Source organism: Peromyscus leucopus, chromosome 15 (genome assembly GCF_004664715.2).
Source record: "Peromyscus leucopus breed LL Stock chromosome 15, UCI_PerLeu_2.1, whole genome shotgun sequence".
Classification (NCBI taxonomy): Eukaryota; Metazoa; Chordata; class Mammalia; order Rodentia; family Cricetidae; genus Peromyscus; species Peromyscus leucopus.
Genome location: NC_051076.1, coordinates 46,461,414 through 46,483,188, shown reverse-complemented (window position 1 = coordinate 46,483,188; position 21,775 = coordinate 46,461,414).

Here is a 21,775-nt window from a genome sequence, read left to right as displayed (position 1 = left end):
ACAATCATTCACAATAAATCTTGGAATAAGCCTGATAAAGAAAACATAAAGCTTCTCAGAATGCTAATAAAAAAATTACTACAATTGTTCCATGCTTGAGAATATGGAATGGGTACAACAAGGAAAAACAGTATCATTCTGGACACATTTGGAACATAGCAAAATCCTGTTCAAAAATGAAGTGAAAAAATTTCACTTTCACAATGAAAGAGAACAGACATGAGTAATTCTTATGAATACAGTCCCAGAGCTGTTACACAGAGATTCTCTGTCTCGAAAAAAACAACCAAACAAGCAAACAAGCAAATAAATAATAAATTAAAAATGTCCATGCCCATGGTCACTGCTAATGAATAACACACACAAGCCTGAAATCAGGTGACTGAAGAATGAATACAAAACCACTTGGCAGATTCTCCACTTTGACCCTGTTTACACTACAGACAAAATCCAGACTATAGAAGCACAGGAGGAACCTAGTAACCAATTTCCTATTATAAGTAAGTAGTGGGGGGTGAAGAAACTAGGTATTTCTGAAAGTTCCTACAGTGCTTTTGATCTGACAGCGCAAGCATCCTCAGGGTCTTATTCCCACCAGGACCTTGGAAATAGTCTGGTAAGTATCCAGTCTTTTCCGACATAGAGTGAGCCTACATATTACAAGTGAGCATTTTAGAAGGAAATCTGCAAGACAGTATAAGGAACCTTTATGTGTGTGTGTGTGTGTGTGTGTGTGTGTGTGTTACAAAAAGCACAATGATTATATAAAAGAAACTTGAATAAAGGAATATGAATGGGATAAAAAAGAAATGAAAAATGTGTAGAGCAATCCCACTGGCAATATTTTCAACTTTAAAGATGACAAGTTTCCCCTACATATGCACACAGTTATTCCATGTCTAATATCCACCCAGTAAGAGAGATCACCTATGCAATGGTGGTTCCATAAGATTACATTGCCTGGTGATGTTAGATGGTATTAGCTCTCTCAAACAATGATGTTAGCACATATGAAAGGTTACCTAACAACAAATTTCTTCTAATGTCTGTCCATCCTTAAATGTTGTATACATGTGTTTGTTTATTTGTATAATCTATAGACAAAGTACTAGCTAAGCTGAGAGGGAAATGTTAGAAAATACATATGACAATTAAAAATTATTCTGATTTGGCTCTCGACGCAAACCGATGGGCAAACTGTGCTATAAGTTGTCTTAAATATAAGGCGAGTGCTTTGACAAGGACGACTGGACTGCTACTTACATCACCAGGGAGGCTACCTGGAAAACAGGACCCCAAGAAAGACAAGGGGATCGCCCCATGAAGGAGAAATGGCTGAGATCTACATGAACAGCCTGGTCATGAGAGGGAATAATAAAGGGCAAGGGGCGAGGGAAAGAGAACCTGTGGGAGCGGGAGATCCCAGCTGGATCAGGAACAGAGAGGGAGAACACGGAATAGGAGACCATGGTAAATGAAGACCACATGAGAAAAGGAAGAAACAAAGTGCTAGAGAGGCCCATAGAAATCCACAAAGATCCCCCCACAATAGACTGCTGGCAATGGTCGAGAGACAGCCGGGACTGACTTACTCTGGTTATGGGATGGCCAAACACCCTAATAGTCGTGCTAGAAACCCCATCCAACGACTGAGTGATCTGGATACAGAGATCCATGGCTAGGCCCCAGATGGAGCTCTGGGAGTCTAATTAGTGAGAAAGAGGAGGGTTTGTATGAGCAAGAATTGTTGAAACCAAGGTTGGATAAAGCACAGGGACAAATAGCCAAAGGAATGGAAACACATGAACTATGAACCAAAGGCTGAGGGGCCCCCAACTGGATCAGGCGCTCTGAATAGGTGAGACAGTTGATTGGCTTGATCTGTTTGGGAGGCAACCAGCAGTGGAACCGGGTCCTGTACTCATTGCATGAGCTGGCTGTTTGAAACCTGGGACTTATGCAGGGATGATTGGCTCAGTCTGGGAGGAGGGGACTGGACCTGCCTGGACTGAGTCTTCCAGGTCAATCTCAGTCCTTGGGGGAGGCTTTGCCCTGGAGGAGGTGGGAATGGAGGGTGGGCTGGGGGAAGGGGAGAGGGCTGGGAGGGGAGAACAAGGGAATCCGTGGCTGATATGTAGAACTGAAAGGTATTGTAAAATAAAATAAAAGGAAAAAAATATTCTGAAAGAGTCATTCCGAAAGAAAAAAATTGATATATAATAAGAATGATCTATACGTCTCCCTTAGGAGACATTGAATAGCTGATATTCGAGCATGTGGTCCACGTTTGGTGGCACTGTTCGGGAGGTTTAGGAGATACAGCCTTACTGGAGTCACACTTTGAGATTCAAAAGCCTTTTGCCACTCCCAGTTTATTCTCCCTGCATTGTGCTTGCCATTGAGATGTGAGCTAGCTGCTCTCTGCCCTAGCCACTGTGCCTCCCTACCAAAATAGACTCATCCCTTTGGATCATAATCCACAATAAACTCTCTTTTCCTTAAAAAAAAAAGAAGAAAACTCTAAATGTCATTATGGTATTCTAGGGAAGAATATTGTGTTAACAGACAAAAACCATTACTGTCATTTCTCATTTGTATAAATTAAAATGCCATAATGATAGTTCAAAAACAACTTAAGTGATCATGCCATTAAATGGAAATTATTAATTAAACCATTTCAGTAATTTTTAATTTCTGTCTTTCAAAGTCAAGTCAACAAGTTAAGGGCCTGTGCTACTTTTCAATCCTATAATTAAGGCAAACATACCATTCCTTTATATATGTTTTTATCTCCTCTCTTTTCTTCTAAATCCTCTTAAACTTAGGGATCCAATTTCCTTCTCATCCCACTCATAATTGCTTCGTCATAATTATTTTGCTAAGTACTTATTACACTTACCTGCACATCATGCATTTACATCTTTCAAATTTTATTGTTCTCTTACCTCCTAGCTATACCATATGTCATTGCAATTACATAACAGTAAGATGGTAATTGTAAATTTTCACCTAGGAAGTTCTACATTTTTTTTAGCATGTTTCCAGTTTTCATTGAAATATGGAAGATAACCTCAGGAAATAAGGAAAATCTTTTGAAAAATGGTGATATCAACCGGGCAGTGGTGATGCATGCCATTAATCCCAGCACTCGAGAGGCAGATGCAGGTAGATCTCTATGAGTGTGAGGCCAGCCTTTTCTATAGAACAAGTTCCAGGACAGCCAAACTGTTACACAGAGAAACGCTATCAAAAAAACAAAATAAAACAACAATAACAACAAAAACAATATACTGATATCTAAGCTTACTCTAACAAACTTGTAGGTAGAAAGTTGAAGTACTGCTCAAAATCCAAAAGATTCTAGGAAGAAAATGAAAACAAGACAGATTATAACATAAAATATGTGAATAAATATCAATAACTTTTGGGAATGATATTTAAATGATATGTATACTGGAATGCAGATATTGGTGAGAAGAGTTTCAGGGCTCACATATGGTCTACAGAAATCTTACAGTCCTAGAACGTGGTATTTTTCACTCTTGGGCTTCTAAATAAGAACCATGGGAGTAGGTAGCTAAACAATGCTTCAGTCTCCTTCTGTACTCAGGGAAGAATCTCTGAAATTGGATCCTGAAATACACATGAATAAATGTAGAGATTTCTGTATACCTCTATAACAACATGTGTGCATGTAACTTGGTGTACTCTCAGGTGTGTACATTTCATTATAAGATAAAGCTGAAAGATAAAGAAATCAAGAAAGACTGTAGTCATTGGAATAAATTACTATCATGCAGATAAAATGATAGTGGAAGAAACAGAGCCATTGCAGTGGGAATTCAGACTGGATGATACATGGAATGTGGCAGAGACATGACAAAAATCACAGAAAATTTACAACCAGTTTCTGAGAACTCCTTGTACTGCCCATATGTTTCCTTGGAGGGCATGGATAGCTTGCAATAACTAGTTAAATTAAAATTAACAACCTTCCTAGAAGTTTATGTAATTAGTCAAAGTATGTTCAGATACATCTTTGAAAAATAAACTTGACCGGAGATTCTCCAAAGAGAATGTAAAATTCTAAAGTTTTGGGTAAATCCTTTAACAGACATGCATACTTTTTTTTAACTGAACCAATTAAAGAAGAACAGTAGAGTAATGCATCGTGTAGAGAAGGTCTCTGAAACTGAAGCATTTTAAGTGGCCAATAAATAAAATGCTGGACACATGTAACCCATGGAGAAGCATGACAGTGTTTTGGAGCTAGGGAAACAAGCAAGTGGCGTGATCAGCACCAATGTGGTCTTGCCAACATTAGGAAAATAAGAATCTAAAGCTTCCAATTTGTGCCTGGAGAATTTTGCTTAGGAGAAGGGGGTTGAGAAGACAGGGGCAACATCTAGCCACAGGGCATTAACCTCTGTCTGGTGTTGAAGCAGAAGTCATCTTCACTTAGACAGGATTTCTTTTCCCTTTATGGACATGATTTACTTTTTAAAAGTCATAAAACTTTGAATCTTTAAGAGTTGGTAACCTAAGGTACCAATAGAACATGAGGACTGGATTTAATCAGTTTATAGGAATTATACAAAAAACAAAAACAGAAATGCAAAAGATTCTGAATTCAAGAATTTCATTGACCTCATAGTCTCAAACTATATATATATATATATATATATATATATATATATATATATACACACACACACACACACACACACACACACACACACACACACACGCATACATATATATGTATATGCAAAGGCTATGGAATCATTACAAATTCCTTTGCTTTCTCCACTGAGAAACATGTTTTGTAAAAAATAAAGCCTCAGAGCTTTTTTCAGCTGAAAGCAAGCAAACAACATGCAGCTTGTGATTTCATCTGCACTTTCCACTTTCTACAAAGCAAATCTCTCCAATAAAATCAGAGTAAGGTAGGGTATTCAGTCCCGAATCATGATCAAAGGAAGGACAGGATCCATCTTTGTTGAGCTGATGAAACAAAGCTCGATTTAACCTGCAGTAGAGCAGAAATGCTCTCAAAAGAACATGTGTGACTGCCCCACAGAAAGGCAGTCTTCTCAGAGAGAGTAAACATTGGCTGGGAAGCTGGGAGACCTGCCCTAGAGTTCCAGCTATGCCATTTATTTCTAGGTCATGATTTTCTTAGCCCTGGGACTTATTTTTCTGATAAGAAAATGTCATCTAATGCTCCATTTGACTCTGGTAGTCTATTGAATTGAATGTTTGTTGAGTGAAATGAAGTTTTAATTCACTCTTTATACTCAAAACACAACAGTTAAATCTTACAAAATTATATGTGTGTGTGTATAAATATAGGCATGCATATATATCCATATCTCTCTATCTCTATCTATCTATCTATTTATCTATCTATGCATATATGTAAATACACATCACAAACATGTCTGGTGTCCTATATTGTCAGAACCCCAGGAACAAGGGTTGCACATGGTTATGAGTGGTCATGTGGGTGCTGGGAACTAAACTTGGGTTCTCTGCAGGTTTACTCAACATCCTTCACAGCTGGGCCAGCTCTCCAGAGCCTGCTAGTGCTGTGGAAAGGTCTGTATATCAAATTACTCTGATTAGTCAATAAATAAAACACTGATTGGCCAGTGGCTAGGCAGGAAGTATAGGCAGGACTAACAGAGAGGAGAAAAGAAAGAACAGGAAGGCAGAAGGAAGAAAGAACAGGAAGGCAGAAGGAGTCATTGCCAGCTGCTGCCATGACAAGCAGCATGTGAAGATACTGGTAAGCCATGAGTCACGTGGCAAGGTATAGATTTATGGAAATGGATTAATTTAAACTATAAGAACAGTTAGCAAGAAGCCTGCCACGGCCATACAGTTTGTAAGCAACAATAAGTCTCTGTGTTTACTTGGTTGGGTCTAGCGGCTGTGGAACTGGTGGGTTACAAAGATTTGTCCTGACTGTAGACAAGGCAAGAAAACTCTAGTTACACTGCTAACATTGTCTCAAGACAGTGGATCTAAAGAACTTTCTTAACAACAGGATGTTAATATCATGGTTATTCTTGATGTTTGCTGACACATCCTCAAGTTCAATATGTTAAATTATCACCCTTTGTCTGTCCTTAGATCTGATTAATGACTGTTAGTAAATTTAGATATTTCTATATATCTTTCTGCTTTTTTAAAAAAAAAAAAACTGGAATTCTCAAAGAAGAAATTTGACTGTGTCACAAATGGGGTCATTTAGGTGCTTGTGGCATTAATTTCTGTTTTCTTAGACTCTCTTCCTTGATTAGGCATCGTGAGTCCATTTCAACTCAAGTAATTTAAAGTAGCTGGTTTCTGGATTAGTTCCTTAAGTGAAAATTTTATCAAAAACTAACCAACAAGACAAGCAAACTTTCTTTAGAAAACACATTTAAAGAAAAAGCCAAGGTTTAAAAATGTTACCTTGATATGAAACACCCATTGAATATCTCTGAAATTCTAAGTTGCTGGTAAAGGACTGAAAATGTTTCAGGTTAAAATTGCTTATCTGTTCCAAAACCTAACACTTCCCTGAAGAGATTTGAAAATAACAGGTTCAAAAAAGACTAGAAAGATTTAGAAAAAGACCAAATATAAAATGATAGGCAGATTTGAAAAGTTATTCAGATAGTACATGGCAAAGGCATAAATGAGAAAAGCATCATGGAAACACCTTATGATGGTATGCAAAATTGTACTATGGTGTTTAAGATAGCTAAAAATTGTAGCCAGTACTTTTTTTCTGAGTAATTCCAATGGTTAATGGTCTTCCTTGGTTTCAGTAGAGTGCCATTCTTGTTTACTTTTCCTTAATGGCAAAAGCATTAAAACAAAGGAAAAAATAGATTCTAAAATCCTTTCACTGAAGACAATACCAAATGAAAATCTGACTTTTTCCATATTTTTGGAGCACCAATTTCAGAGAAAACTCTCAGATAATTTTGGATGCCTCAAAGTATCTTGAGAGGCAGAGTAATTTTCTTTATTGTAATGCAGAGCAGCCACTGGAAGCCAGAATCTCTAGATGTTGACTATGTGATCCATCATCTCCTCCCAGAGAAACCTGTGCTGGACCTTGAAACTTCTCTGTACTCCAGATCTTCTGGCAGAGTCACTACATCTAATTGTCACCTGTAAGTTCTGGGAAAAGCTACTTCTCCTTTATCCAAAGCACTAAGTAACATGCTTTTTTTTTTTCAACAGCTGTTGTTGTTTATAATAACTTCTCACCTTGCATTATCTTTCACATATCACAGCTGTTTATTTTTTCTCCAGTACTTACAAGAAAGTGTATGTGTGTTTGTATGTGTGTGTGTATCTTTCTGTCTGTGAGCATATTTGTAGGGGTCTGAAGAAGACAGCACAGTATTCTCCATCACTTTTTTTTTGCCAAATCCACTCCAGAGAGTGTCTCTCCAAAAATCTGAGGCTTATCTGAAACAGGAATTTTAAAATGTCTTATAATAATAAAAAAAAAGGTGGAGCCAGATACTGGGGTAAAAGCTGAAAGATCAGATAGGCAGAGAGCCACTATTTCTTACCCATATGAAATCCAACACCAAAAAAGAGCAAGTTCCTGTTTCCTCATGCCTTATATACCTTTCTGTGTCCTGCCATATTTCTTCCTGGGAATAAGGCATGTGTGCTTCACAAGCAAAGGCATGAGATCTTAAGTGTTGGGATTAAGGGTGTGTGTCATCACTGTCTGTCCTCTATGTCTAATCTAGTGGCTGTCTCTGTCCTATGACCCCCAGATAAGTTTTATTGGTGTGCACAATATATTACCACACTTATCTTTTCAGGTAGGTTTCTTTTTCTCTCTATGAATCAAGTTCTCAGTATAAAATATGTAAACAAACACACAAACATACACACACACACACACACACACACACACACACACACACACACACCACGCAAGCATGCAAGCATGCACACAGGAAAAACATTCACCCACATAAAATTAAAAACAAAATTGGAAGTTTTAAAAGATATTTAAAAGTAAGAAAACTTATTTTGATATATGCCAGTAATATTTGTAATGGGTACATCTCACATTGTCATAGCTCAGATAATAAAGGAAGAAGTAATATAACATAAATTTTAAAACTGGCTTAGAATTTATAAATATTTCATTAAATTATAGTCAAAGGATGGGGAGCTTCAAAATTAAAGAAAAATGCACCTAAGCAGATTCTACAATTGGTGCATCCTGGTTTCTTATGTTGTTCCATGTGACATTTCAGCTCACACACAGTAATAAGAAGATAAGTCAAGTAAAATAGATTCTAAATTAATATGGAGAAATTACTTTTATTTTTCAGACTTTTAACACTACTTTATCTAGAAAGCCATTAACATAACTAAGTTGAATTAAACTGAAACACATGAGGAGTGCACAAGACCATCTAATGTAGTAACAGTTATGGTTAAAACCAAACTAAATATTAAAACATGTATAATTAGAAAACTCTGAAAAATGAAACAGACAGCCATTCTTCCTGATAGTGTTTAAACTCCACTAATGAGCTTGGTTGATCTGCATCATCACTGCTGCCTCAATGAGGAGAAAGACCACAAATATTTGGTGAATATTCTGTAGATAGTTGTAGAGTGACTTGAAGCACAGAGTCCATAAAATTACTGTCAAGTGAGATCTGAGAGACCTAAAACTCAAGCATCAGGATATGGTTGTTTTTATTTTTATTTCTAATGACAGTGTAGTTGCTGTACATGAGACAGTAAAAATAATGATAACAAAGAGACATTACAAACACAGACAGGAAAATTCTTCCAAGTTGTTACTAGCCACATAAAGAGTAGAAGCCATGCAGCTCCAATAGGACGACTCTAAGGTAGAGAGAAGGAGATGGACATTTTGACTGTGAACCTGTCCTCCTTACAAACGCTTTATTTTTTTAAACTTTTTAAATTATTTTTTATTCAAACAGCATATTTTTTCATGTTTCCCCTCCCCAGACTGAGATAATACGGTACCACAGAAAACACATTTTTCAATTTAAAATGACCATTGATGTTTCAGAGAAATCAAAAGGGAAATTGTATTAAATCTAAGTTTGCTGTACTTTTGATGTTCACATTTGCAGTGTAGTAAATATTTTGCATATAGTTATTTAGTTTAAATTTAGAAAGTGTGTCTCCTAAAATAGTACAAGTCTTTCCTATAGAGTGTCCAAAATGAACCCTTTAGTATTCACTGGACATCTTCATGTTTGACATTTTAGCTTTTAGATTTCGGAAGCATCCCCATCTAAGTTGTTTTTTCCATTGGCTGCTAAAAGGATAGCTGTCAACTAGTTGAGTTCTTTGAAACACAGGATAGTTTCTTTGATGCCAATCAATTATAATAAGCAACAAATGCAATTCTATTGTTTCTAAGCTACTAGTATAATTCCATCCAAAAATTTGGCCTTTTGGGCATTCTTTTGAAATGTTTTTTTTTCTTCCTGTCCTAAAGCATCACTTTGGACTTTCTAAATCACATGACAGCTTCAAAGACCGACTCTGACATGGTTCTTAAATCTTTCAACCATCAGCATATAAACCAGTCACACTAAACCTTTCCTCATTATTCTTGTCAGAGGAACTTACGGTTTTCTCTTTCTAGTCCCCTCTCTCTGATTACTGCCATGTTTCTGAATTCACACACATTCTTAAAGTTACAATACAGAATTCACCTCTCTCTCTAAAAACTATCTGCTACTTCTGCAGGGTGTGGGGGGGAAGCATTATGAAAAATTTTGTTCATAGAGTACATATCAAATGCTCATTTCCCACTGCTGTAAATTTTGAAAACTCTGTCACATTATACCATGAACTGCTTGAAAGAAGAGCCCAACTCTTAATCATTTTTATCTTCTTGTAAGACTTATCACAAAGCTCTGGGTAAGTGCTGGCTGCTTCTCTCTGACAGCAAACTCTTGTGTCTCCCTGAAACTTTATGGATGACTATAAATAAATCAGTAAGATGCAGTGTCTCTAAACAAGGAAGTGTGAGAATAAATTAGCTTTCTTTTCTTTTTTAGGAAGTAAATCATTTCCAATTTTAGACTTTCAGTGTGATATCTATATTCAGTGCTTTATTTCAGTTTTTTTTTTTTTTAACACGATCTTCCTGTTGAAAAAGTTGATTCCTGCTTGTGTAAGTTGAAGAACTCCCCCCCACCCCGGGAAATTACAAGAGAATTAAATATAACAATTTAGAACCAAACCAATAGTTCCTTATTAACTTAGATAGCTGTAAATATATCATTGGTATATTGGATCATTTAGCTTTCAATTAGTTGGTAGTTTTCATCATGACCTATTTTAACAGCTCTTCCTCATGAAATACAGCCCATAAGTGGTCCTCATAATGTTCCAAAGACTCTGTCATTTTATCATACCTTCCAGAATGTTGGGTCTTCTTGCTTTTATTTGCTTCTTTCATCATCTTTACTCTTCAAATATATTCAATGTTTTGAAAAATAATGTAATAATGATAATTAGATGGAAAGATGTCTGGTAGATGGAATCTCAATATCCAATAAGATTTTCTATAACATTGATATTGTTATATGATTTGAGACAGGTCTTCTCTGTGTAGCTTTGATGCCTGTCCTGAAACTCACTTTATAGCCCAGGCTGGCCTCAAACTCACAGAGATCTGCCTGCCTCTGCTTCCCAAGTGCTGGGATTAAAGGCATGCGCCACCACCGCCTGGCCATGATATTTTTTAATATCATCTAAGTCAATAACTTGACTTCAGGAAAATTTCAGATCTATTACATACAACCCATTACAATGTTTTACTAAATGAGAAACAGAAAAGAACAGGAGACAAAAGAGTCTGAAATACTTTATTCATATTGGTACCTGAATTCTCTGAGAATAAAAATGACAGTGATGCTTAATAAATGAATATTTGTGGAATAAATAAATTATGAACTCATTTCTTTTGTATGTTAAATTTCCCATCTCTTAGCTAGGCATGGTGGCACATATCTGTAAAGCTAGTACTCTGGAGGCAGAGGCAGGCAAATCTCCATGAGTTCAAGACCAGCCTGATCTACAAAGCAAGTTCCAGGGATAGCCAGGGCTGTTGCAGAGAGAAATCCTGTCATTAAAAAACAAAACAAAATCCCAACTCTTGAAATTCTATTTCAATGATCTTCCTTGACAAATGTTAAATTCATAGAAGCCCACAAAAGAATACCATGGACACTTCTAAAATTCGAAGGACACCTAGAGAACATACAATGTACTTACAGTCATGTTAAATCCAGGAGTATTTTAGCTCACTTTTCTGTGCTTTTACTCCTCTACTCCCATTACTGATGTGGCTCACACTGAAACTTTGGCTAAGGAAAATAAGAGTCATGTGGAGCTCATTTTCTAAAGAAAACAAAGATAAATAATAAGAAATTAGGAAGTTTGCATATTGAGCCGTAGCTAAGAAGTCAAGATAATACCATTAGGTTAGAATCAGAAGGTGTCAGTTCTAAAATAATGGAGCTATAAATGAGCCAAATAAACTGGAGACTGAGGGTAAGGTTTAAAGCAATGTTCTTGGTCATTAGCAGTATTGGTGGGTTATATTTATGGGCAGTTTGAGTGCAATGGTTTCAAGGTTTGAATCATTAGTCTCAGGGTGGGAGAAAATTTTCCCCAAAGAGCAGTTGTTCTCGAGATTGAATGTGTCAGGGACAGAAATGAGCAGTCTACATGAGTGAGTTCTTCAGACATTTTAGTATGAACTTGGGATGTGGGGGAAGTTGTTTTTATCTCCTAAGAGTTTAACTGAGGAGACTGGGATTGGGGGAAAGTGAAGCCTTTGTCTACACTTCAGCACATCTCAGAAAGGAACGCTTTCCTGCTTTTATTTTGAGAAGTACACTCCATGGACTTTTTCGGTTGCTGCTATAGAATATTTTTAGGGAAGCATCTTAGGGAGAAAGAGTCACCGCTGGCTTCTGGTCTGTCCTGGTGAGGAAAGGATGATAGCAAGTGAGAAAGTGTGACAGTAGGAGCAGAAATTTGGCTGATCACATTGAATCTGAATTCAGGAAGCAGAGAGAGATAGAAATGTGGTCAAATCCCACATACCTCTATACAGTCCAGGATTCTGACCATAGAACAGTGCTACCGACAGTGAGAAGGACTTCCTATCTCAACACAATCATGATAATTCTCCACAAGCATGCTCAGAGGTATGTCTCCCAAGAGATTTCTAGATTTAGTCAAGTTGATAATTGATTAACCACCCCAAAATGTATCAGAGAGTTCAAATTCAAACAACAGACATCAAATAGAAATACAAAATAATTAATATTCATAAAATATTGCTTACAAATTCAGAATAATTCCATTTTTCTTGATATCTTATAGCCCCTGATCTTACCCACTGCATGTTGCCTTAAATCTATTGAAATTATGACAGTTGATTCTCTTTTTTACAGAAGCAAGTTACATGTGAAAGCAGTAGGTCTAGGCACAAATTAAAACATAATCACAAATATAGTTACATGTATGCACATACATGCATGAGAACTTGTAGAACAACGAAAGAGTTTGCCATCTTGCTTTAAAGTGTTCATTTTATGATGTATTTTATAATAGTAGTAAAAGTATATATGCTACACCTTTTTCTTTCTTGTCTTTGACATAGAATAGTTGATTCTCAATAAAAATATATTTGAAATAGTAACACTTTAATAAAACGAATAAAATTAATTTCTAATATTTCCCATTGCCTCTCTTCTAGATTAGAAATATCAGCCTTAAATACTCTGGTTTTATTTTCAAAAGAAAACAAATTAAACATTTCCCCATTGAGCATATTTATTCTTTAACCTACTGTTCTCAAAAGTTTAGTTAATTGAGGGGTTTGTGTACTCCAAGCATGGAGTATACTATGGTAATTTAAAAATTCTATCCCTGACATTTGAAGTCCTTTCCTTCTCATGGAATAATTGTGTTCACTGTCAACATTAAATATTGTTTTGATGCTCCAATAGCTGAGGTTCTATTACTACTCATTTGGTTTTATTTTCTCAAATTGGATTGGAAGCTTGATTAAAAAATCAAGCTATGTTTTCATTACCTTGCAGATCAGTTATATTTTGTCATAATTTTTTTCATATAAAACATTTTCTCAGTAGATAAAAATAATTGGCCTAAAGTCAAGATGAATCACCCTGGGTTATTGTGTTTCTCTCATCTTACACATCTAATCCATTACAAAATTACTTTGGCTTTGACTTCAAATTACATCAGGAGTCTGACCACTTTTTACTCTCAGAGCTACACTCCTTGTTGAGGCACCGTCTACTCAAAGATTAGGGCTGAAGGAAACTTCCACACATCTGTTATGTATACCTCCATAAACCATCTCTCATCCTACTGCCAGAATGATCACTTTTAAAACTGGTGAACGCATAGGTCAAAGGCTTATACTTGTAAATTCAATGCTTGAAAGGCAGAGACAAAACAGATGAGTTTGAGATCAAACTGGCCTACATAATGAGTATAAGACCAACCTCAGCTATATGATAGTACTTTGTCTCAGAAAACACACACACACACACACACACACACACACACCACAAAAGAGAGATGGAAAAACTTCTCTCTAGATTCACAGACTGGTTTCAAATCTTTCCATTGGCTTCTAAGGTTCTACATTACCTAAGCTTGTTTACCTCCTTTCATATTTAATTTCTTCTGATATTCCAGCCCTGTTTCACTTCATCCACAGTGTAGCTTTGCTTGCCTTCTAATTCCATTATTTATTTGCCTTCCCAGTTTCCTCTATTTCGTGCTACTCTTTCACCTAAAGGCTTTTGTAGATGTAACCAACCGTCTTATTAAATAAGAAACACAGAACCAATGCAAAGAAGAAAGCCAAGAGATCAGATCTAAGAGCCTTACCGCCTGCTGCAGCTAGCCAAGAGACCTCTCCGAAAGGGGCCTACTTCCTGTGTGTTTGTTTTTATATAGTCTTTCTGTTCTGCCTTCTCATTGGTTGTAAAACCAAATACATGACTGCCTCATCACTGCCTGTATGCACAGTCCTCCAGGTCTTCTATGGTATTGAGATTAAAGGCCTGTGTCTCCAATTCTGGCTGTATCCTTGACCGCACAGAGATCTACCTAGCTCTTCTACCAAGTGCTGGGATTAAAGGCGTGCACCACAAATGCCCAGTTCTACTATGGCTTGCTATTAGCTCTGACCCCCAAGCAACTTTATCTATTAACATACAATTAATACCACATTTCAGTACAAATTATGTATGGCAAATGCGTTGTTCTGATTGGTCAATAAATAAAACACTGATTGGCCAGTGGCTAGGCAGGAAGTATAGGTGGGACTAACAGAGAGGAGAAAAGAAAGAACAGGAAGGCAGAAGGAGTCACTGCCAGCTGCAGCCAGGATAAGCAGCATGTGAACATGCCGGTAAGCCACGAGCCACATGGCAGGGTATAGATTTGTGGAAATGGATTAATTTAAGCTATAAGAACAGTTAGCAAGAAGCCTGCCATGGCCATACAGTTTGTAAGCAACAATAAGTCTCTGTGTTTACTTGGTTGGGTCTGAGCGGCTGTGGGACTGGCGGGTGACAAAGATTTGTCCTGACTGTGGGCAAGGCAGGAAAACTCTAGCTACAGACTTTTTAAGCTTCTTATTGATAATATATTGACAACTACTATCTTCCATTATTAGTATTTTGCATTACTTGAAGCTCTATAGGGATAGAATTTTTACACTTTTATTTTGAATATTTAACAAATTTATATAGATATACCATTATGGTTAGACTACAGATAGACAGGTATTAGATTCTCGTTTTTGTTAGTTTTACTGGTAATGATAAAAGATAAATGAATAAGTGGTTATGAATAGCAAAATCCCACAGTGACATTTAAGCTTAAGTACATTGAAATGCTGCAGACACATTTTCAATCAGAAATCACTCCTTACAGCTTTGGGGGTTACTTTAATTATAATGAACTGCTGGCTTTATATTCTATTAAGTTTTACAGAAGGAACTCTTTTCAGCTAAAAATGGTATAAAGTTTTGTGTGCCTTGAGAATTGCAAAGCTGTCTCTCATCAGACACTTGAGAAAAGAGACAAGATAAGACACAGCTTGCTGTGAAATCCCAAAAGGAAGGTGTGTAGACACTGTGGAAAGTACTAAGAAGCTTGAATGTTTTGTAGTATATTTTAATATCAGAATATGTGATGGCAGAAAAAGACAAGGGAAAATAATAAAAAGAGATATTGCATGTGGGAATTGAGATATTATTGCTAGAAATGTACCCATAAATAATAAATATTTAGTAATCTATAATTAATACCCTCAGTAGGCAGGAAATTTGGATTAATTGAAGTTCACAAAGGAATAAGAATAGGAAGACAACTTGATTACTAGCAAGAATAAGCAAGGGATGATGCAAGGTAGACAGGTCACAAGAGAGCAAACTGGTGGTTGCACTGTCTGGACCCACCCTACCCCAATTCCAAATACACCATATTCTTACAATGCCTAGTCTGAATTCTGTGGTTTCAATAATATTTACTCTAACATTAACTTATTAATGCAAATTAATTCAAGGTACTTGCTGATTTCTTTGTAATTCATTCCTTTAAAAATTCTGTTGTTCAGAGTGCTCCTTATCTATATAAACATAATTATTTCTGGTGTTCAACATACTGAATAAAAACTATAGTATCCAAAATTAAGTCTACTTATTTTTATGTCAATGAATAATGTATTACTACCTTCACAAGACTAGAACATCCCTACACCCAGAACATAAACAGCATTGAAGGTAATATCTAGCATAATGAAAATACTCATGAAATCTAACAAGTCTCTCTAAGCCTGTTGCCACAGGTACTAAATGGAGAAAGAATGTTGTAACTAGACACTTTTCTCTGTCCCTCCCCAATCCCACAGTTCCACAGCTACTTTAAAATAATCACTCAGGGGCTTAATATTAATTACAAACTATTTGGTCTATGGCTCGGACTGTTTGCTAACTAGCTCTTTCACCTTAAATTAAATCATTTCTATTAATATATGTATATATATATATTGCCACATGGTCATGGCATTGCCAGTCTGCTGGCATCTTGCTCCTTGGGCAGTGGGCTGGTGTCTCCCTCACTCTGCCTTTCTTCTCCCTGTGTCTCTCTTGGATTTCTTGCCTGGCTCTTATCCTGCCTTACCATAGGCCCAAACAGCTTCTTTATTAACCAATAGTAGCAACGCATATTCACAGTATACAGAACGATCATTTCACATCCTTTCCCTTTTTCTGTCTAATTAAAAAGGAAGGTTTTAACTTCAACATAGTAAAATTGCATATAACAAAACAGCTATCAAGCAAGAATTACAGCTACAATATCTACTCAATTTGTATTTGGCAAAAATAAAGAATGCATTCAATCATCTATCCTATTTTGTTAGTCTAAAGTTTTATATCTAATTTATCTTTTATTATGACTAAGGAAAACTGGAATTATAACTATCTAGTCTTCAATTCCATCAAAGACCCAGAAAGATATAATGTTACTTAGTAAACAGGAAGTATGTTGTAAGCAAGTTCCAAAATTCTAGAAATGACCTGGCTGCCTGGACAATCACTCAGATTTCCTCTGTAACATTATGGTATCAATCTTCAGCCTACAGTCCTAGAGTCTCTGGCATACTTTTCAGTGAAGCAGGAAATTTGAAGGACTGTCCCACCTAATGGTAAAGTTTGTCAGTCACTTTCTTCTGTGTCCTGAAGAATGTCTGGCAGTTTCTTTTGCAAAGTATAAAGCTGAAGAACCATCCCATTTTGTTTTGGCGAAGTTCAGTGGTCACTTTCCTATGGGTCCTGCATGTCCAGTTTATACAACACACTGTCAAGCAGTCCAGGCAAGAGCAGTTTCTTGCCCAAATGGCTAGCCTTTTCTAGAATGTAAGTAAACTCCATAAGGAGTTTTTTCAATGCCCATCATTCCCTTTGAAGTAAATGGTGCTGCTAGAAGCAGATGTGTCTCACTGTCCAGAGAAGTCTAAGTTCTTAAATCATTTTAAATGGCATATTCTGTAGGTCTTTGAAGTTTTTGAAGATTATCTACCTAACTGAAATAATGCATATCTAGAAAAGCTAATTAACAAGAATATAAGTTTGACTATTAAAGATGACTATTAATTTGTATTTTTAAGTATGCATTATATTTTTAAATGAGCTACATAAACATAATACTTAAACAAGAATAGAAACATATATATATATATAGTATAACAAAATTGACCTAAATTTGTATTGGTAAACCAAAACCCACACTAATGTAAAGTATTTTAAGATTAACAGTTGTTGTTTTTGGATTAAAGTAGATTCAATAATCTGCCTTTTTTCCCATTTTTATATCATATCCCCCTTTTTTCTTTAGAAAGAGTTTTACTGTGGCTATTAACCATTTACAAGCAACCCACTTCAAATGAAATCAAACATTCATAAACAATATTTTGGGAATTTTGGCATAGTTTTCTATAGTACTTCTTGCTGATTGAGGGTAATGATAATCTTATAGGTATCCTGAGAAAATTTAGAATTATGGTCAAGTCCTGAATTGGTATACACAATCCAGACTCTGTGTATTTCCCATCTTTATGTGGCTTACTTTTTTATATATTATCTTGTTTTTTAAGACTTTATTTTATTTTTATGACTATCTATATCCTTTCTCCTCTCTCTCTCTCAAGCCTATATACTTTAAAAAAAAACATTTTGTAACCCATTTAGAGGTTTTTTCCATCTCAATGTGGCTTTATTGTGTATCTGTAATCCTGTTCTGATCATTGCTTTAAACTGCTAAGTGGGCTTAGCTGGACCAAAGTGGTGGCTTTGGCTACTGACTCCACCTATTCAGCTTTCCAACATGGAGGAGCTACCCAGGAGAATCATGCTTACTCCCCAAACTCTTGAGTCCATGTTGCTACTAGGTAGCATGCAGCCAGCCCACAAATCTTTTTTTTTTTTTTTTTTTTTTGTCTGTATGAGAAAAAGCTCATTCTACCATGCAGTGTGCTGTGTGGCTTGGAGACACTTCTGCATACCGCAGAAGGAATACACCATGCTGTGCTCAAGCCTGAATGCCACTGCATCTCTGTAACATGGCCAGCATGAGAGACACAAGTAGGAAGCTGTTTTTAGCTCCGTTATTGTGTATTTGGAAGACCCCTTTTAAGCTCTTTTAGTCCTTATGGAAATTCGAGAGTTCCAAGTTGGTACACTAAATGTAGCTGAAGACTTTTCTCTGTCCCTCCTTGGAATGTAGCCAGAAAGTTTTCTTTGTCCCACTCAAATCCCGCAGTCCTATTGCTGCTTTTAAAATAATCACTTATAGGCTTAATATTAATGTCAGACTTTTTGGTCTATGGTTCAGTGCTGTGGATATCGCTATATGTAAATAAACCCTGATTGGTCAATAGTCAAACAGGAAGTATAGGCGGTACTAACAGAGAGGAGAATGAAGAAAGGAGGAAGGATAGGAGAGACTGCCTGGAGCCGCCACCAGGACAAGGAAGATGTAAAGTACCAGTAAGCCACAGCCATTTGGCAAAGTAAAGATTAATAGAAATGGGCTAAATATAAGAGTAAGAGCTAGATAATGATAGGCCAGAACTAATGGCCAAGCAGTTTAAATAATGTAAGAGTCTGTGTGTTTATTTTATAAGTGGGCTCTGGGATTGGCGGGACTTGGCAGTGGGAGGTGGAGAGAAATTCTCCAGCAATAGCTCAGCTTCTTGCTAGCTAGCTCCTTCATTTTAAATTAACGCATTTCTATTAAGATTTATTTTGCCACATGGCCTTGATATTACTGGTCTGCTGGCATCTTGCTCCTTGGGCAGTGGCTGGTGTCTCCCTGACTTCACCTTTCTTCTTCCTGTACCTTGGATTTCCTGCCTGGCTTTTATCCCTCTACTCCATAGGCCAAAACAGCTTCTTTATTAACCAATAGTAGCAACCCATATTCACAGTGTACAGAAAGACCATCCCACAGCAGAGAGTGTGTCACATTTTAATTCCTACGTAAGCTCTGGAGAAATGGCTTATTTATTATAGCAAAACAACGCTTTAACAATCCTTAAAATTTTTAACAGCATTTAAAATATATTGCCTGCCATTTTTAGTATCTATTGTGTCACAATGGACTGATAAAACCAGAAAAAAAATTAAAGTCAGAAAGTGATATTGCTTTGTTAAATTTCCTTTGAGACTAAAGTTAAGAATGTTGCCTTAACTTGAAGGAAAAAACATTTGTCCAAATTTCAAATAAGAAAAAGATAATATGACAAACAAGATAAAAGAGAATCCTTCTTGATTTATTTGCTTTTACATTGAAAACTCAAACTGTATGTGTATGACAAAAAAATCACCCATCTGTCCACAGTATATATGTGAGCAGAGAATTTGAAAGCCAAGTAATCAATGGTATGCAAAGACAATCTACCCTGTAATACAGAAGACAAAATGTCAGGAGATAATTCTGAGAAGAGTTTGTAAGAGAAGTGTGTTTCTGATTTCCTCTCTCCATCTTTGACATGGGCAATCAGACGTAAGTATATCCTTTCCATCACCTAATATTTTAGATGAGTTTACTTGGTCCTTGGAAGTCACCTCTTTTACATCTCTTTGCAGAAACCATTGACACAACTAAAGAGTGAGCTGGCTGGATAGAAAACCTGTGTATTTGTATGTTGGATCTTTTTATAGTCCACATTTGTAAACAAAAATACCACAAAGTAATTACTTGCTATAGAGATGAAACTGGTTATTTTTTTCTGTCTTTCTGTCTCGCAGTCTCTGTCACTGTCTCTCTCTCTACCTGTGCATGTGTTTGTTTGTGTGTGTGTGTGCACATGTGTGCATTTTATGTTTGTTCATTTCTATGTACACATTGGTTTGCTTACATGTGGAGGACAGAAGTCAGAGTTGCGTGCTTTCTTCCACCACTCTCTTTCTTAGGCTTTCCATTGCTGCGATATATCAGCATGACCAAATGCAGTGTAGGCAGGAAATTTTCATCCCATCTTACATATTATACACCACCAAAGATTGTCAAGGCAGGAACTCAAAGCAGGAACCTGGAAGAAGGAAGTGAACCAGAAGCCATGGAAAATACTGCATACTCCTTGTTGGCTTGATCCCCATAGCCTTCTGCACATTCCTAGGTCTCTCACTCTGAATATTGTGTGTTTCTAGAATACCTTCTTAAAACCCAAGGAAAAATTTAACCCTCCAAATATCAAAAAGACATAAATATACTGAAGTATTTGGTTATGTATTTTAAAAAGCTAAGAGAATGAATCCAACAACTGAGAGATCTCCTATTAACTTCCTATTAAAAGGCATGGGACTCATGTTCATAATATTCAGGTGAATTGTCTTTTCTTTCATTACTATCAATTTGTTAAACAGCATGAGAGCATCAAGACAAGTGAGCCTTATAGCCAATATAGCCCATAATACATCAAGGATTGCAGGTGGACACATTAATGAGCAATAAGAGCATCCTGGGGAACTAATTATTGTTGTTCATTTCTATTTTTTCTTAATTCTTTGAGAATTTCATGCAATGCCCTTTGTTTATATTTCTTCTCCTCTTTCAACCTGCCCAAGGTCAATCCACAGCTTCCTACCCAGTCACCTTGTTTTCTCTCCCCCCACCTCTTTCCCCTTCTCAACTCACTGAGTTCCAAAGACTCTCAGGTTTGGGGCCGACCTTTTAGTAAAATCAACCTACTGGAGGTACATTGGCAAAGAAAAGTAACCCTGTCTCTCCCAGCATCTATCAAATTCCAATTGCTCCTAAGCTAGGAGTAGACTTCTAGACTATCTTCCCATTCTCCATATTATGATTTTTTTCTTGTGTGGGCTTGCACAAGGCTTGCAGTCTTTTAAATAGACTTAAATGTCAAGTCTTGCCCAAGCTGTGACAATTGTTGCCAGTTCAGATGTGGTATGACCTTTGTTCTTTATGGTTACAGAATGGAAGAATGCCTCAGGATGAGGTGATAGGGATCAAATATGGGCCATTTGAGAACAAAGCTCCACCTGTGAGAAGAAACACATCAACCTGCCATCTCTTACCTCCTCCCATGAAGACTGCCCCCAAATCTACTTTCTGGCAAGATGGCCATGGTGATAGAGGAACAATTGCTTCCAGGGAGACACAGACTGACCTGGAGTATGGTAACTCTTTTCTTATTGTGCCATGGTAAACACTCTTCCCCTACGCCATTAGTCTGTTTAAGACCCTATGATTCACAGGGCAATCTGTAGAAAAGAGACCTTAATAGAACTTTTTACTGAAGGGTGGTAAACAGGTTAATGATATGTGCTTTTTTGTCTTTGTATATGTTTTGTAAATATGCAAATACGGAACAGAGTGTCTGTCCCCAAGAAGAGCCCACTGGGGCTAGTTATCAGTAGAGAAACCATTTCAGATAAAGTTTTTCTATCCTCTTTCATTATTAAGCTAAAAGTAACATCTTAAGATGTTTTTCTGGTGAATTTGCTTTTGTTTATGTGTTTTTACAGTGTTAATACAATGAAGGCTATTGAACACTGCCTAAATACATTTGAAAGATGAAATTTAATATTTAGTCTCATAAAATTTTTTCAATATTATTAGCATATATTTTGGCTGGACCTTTTTTCGTGTTAGCACAACTGTT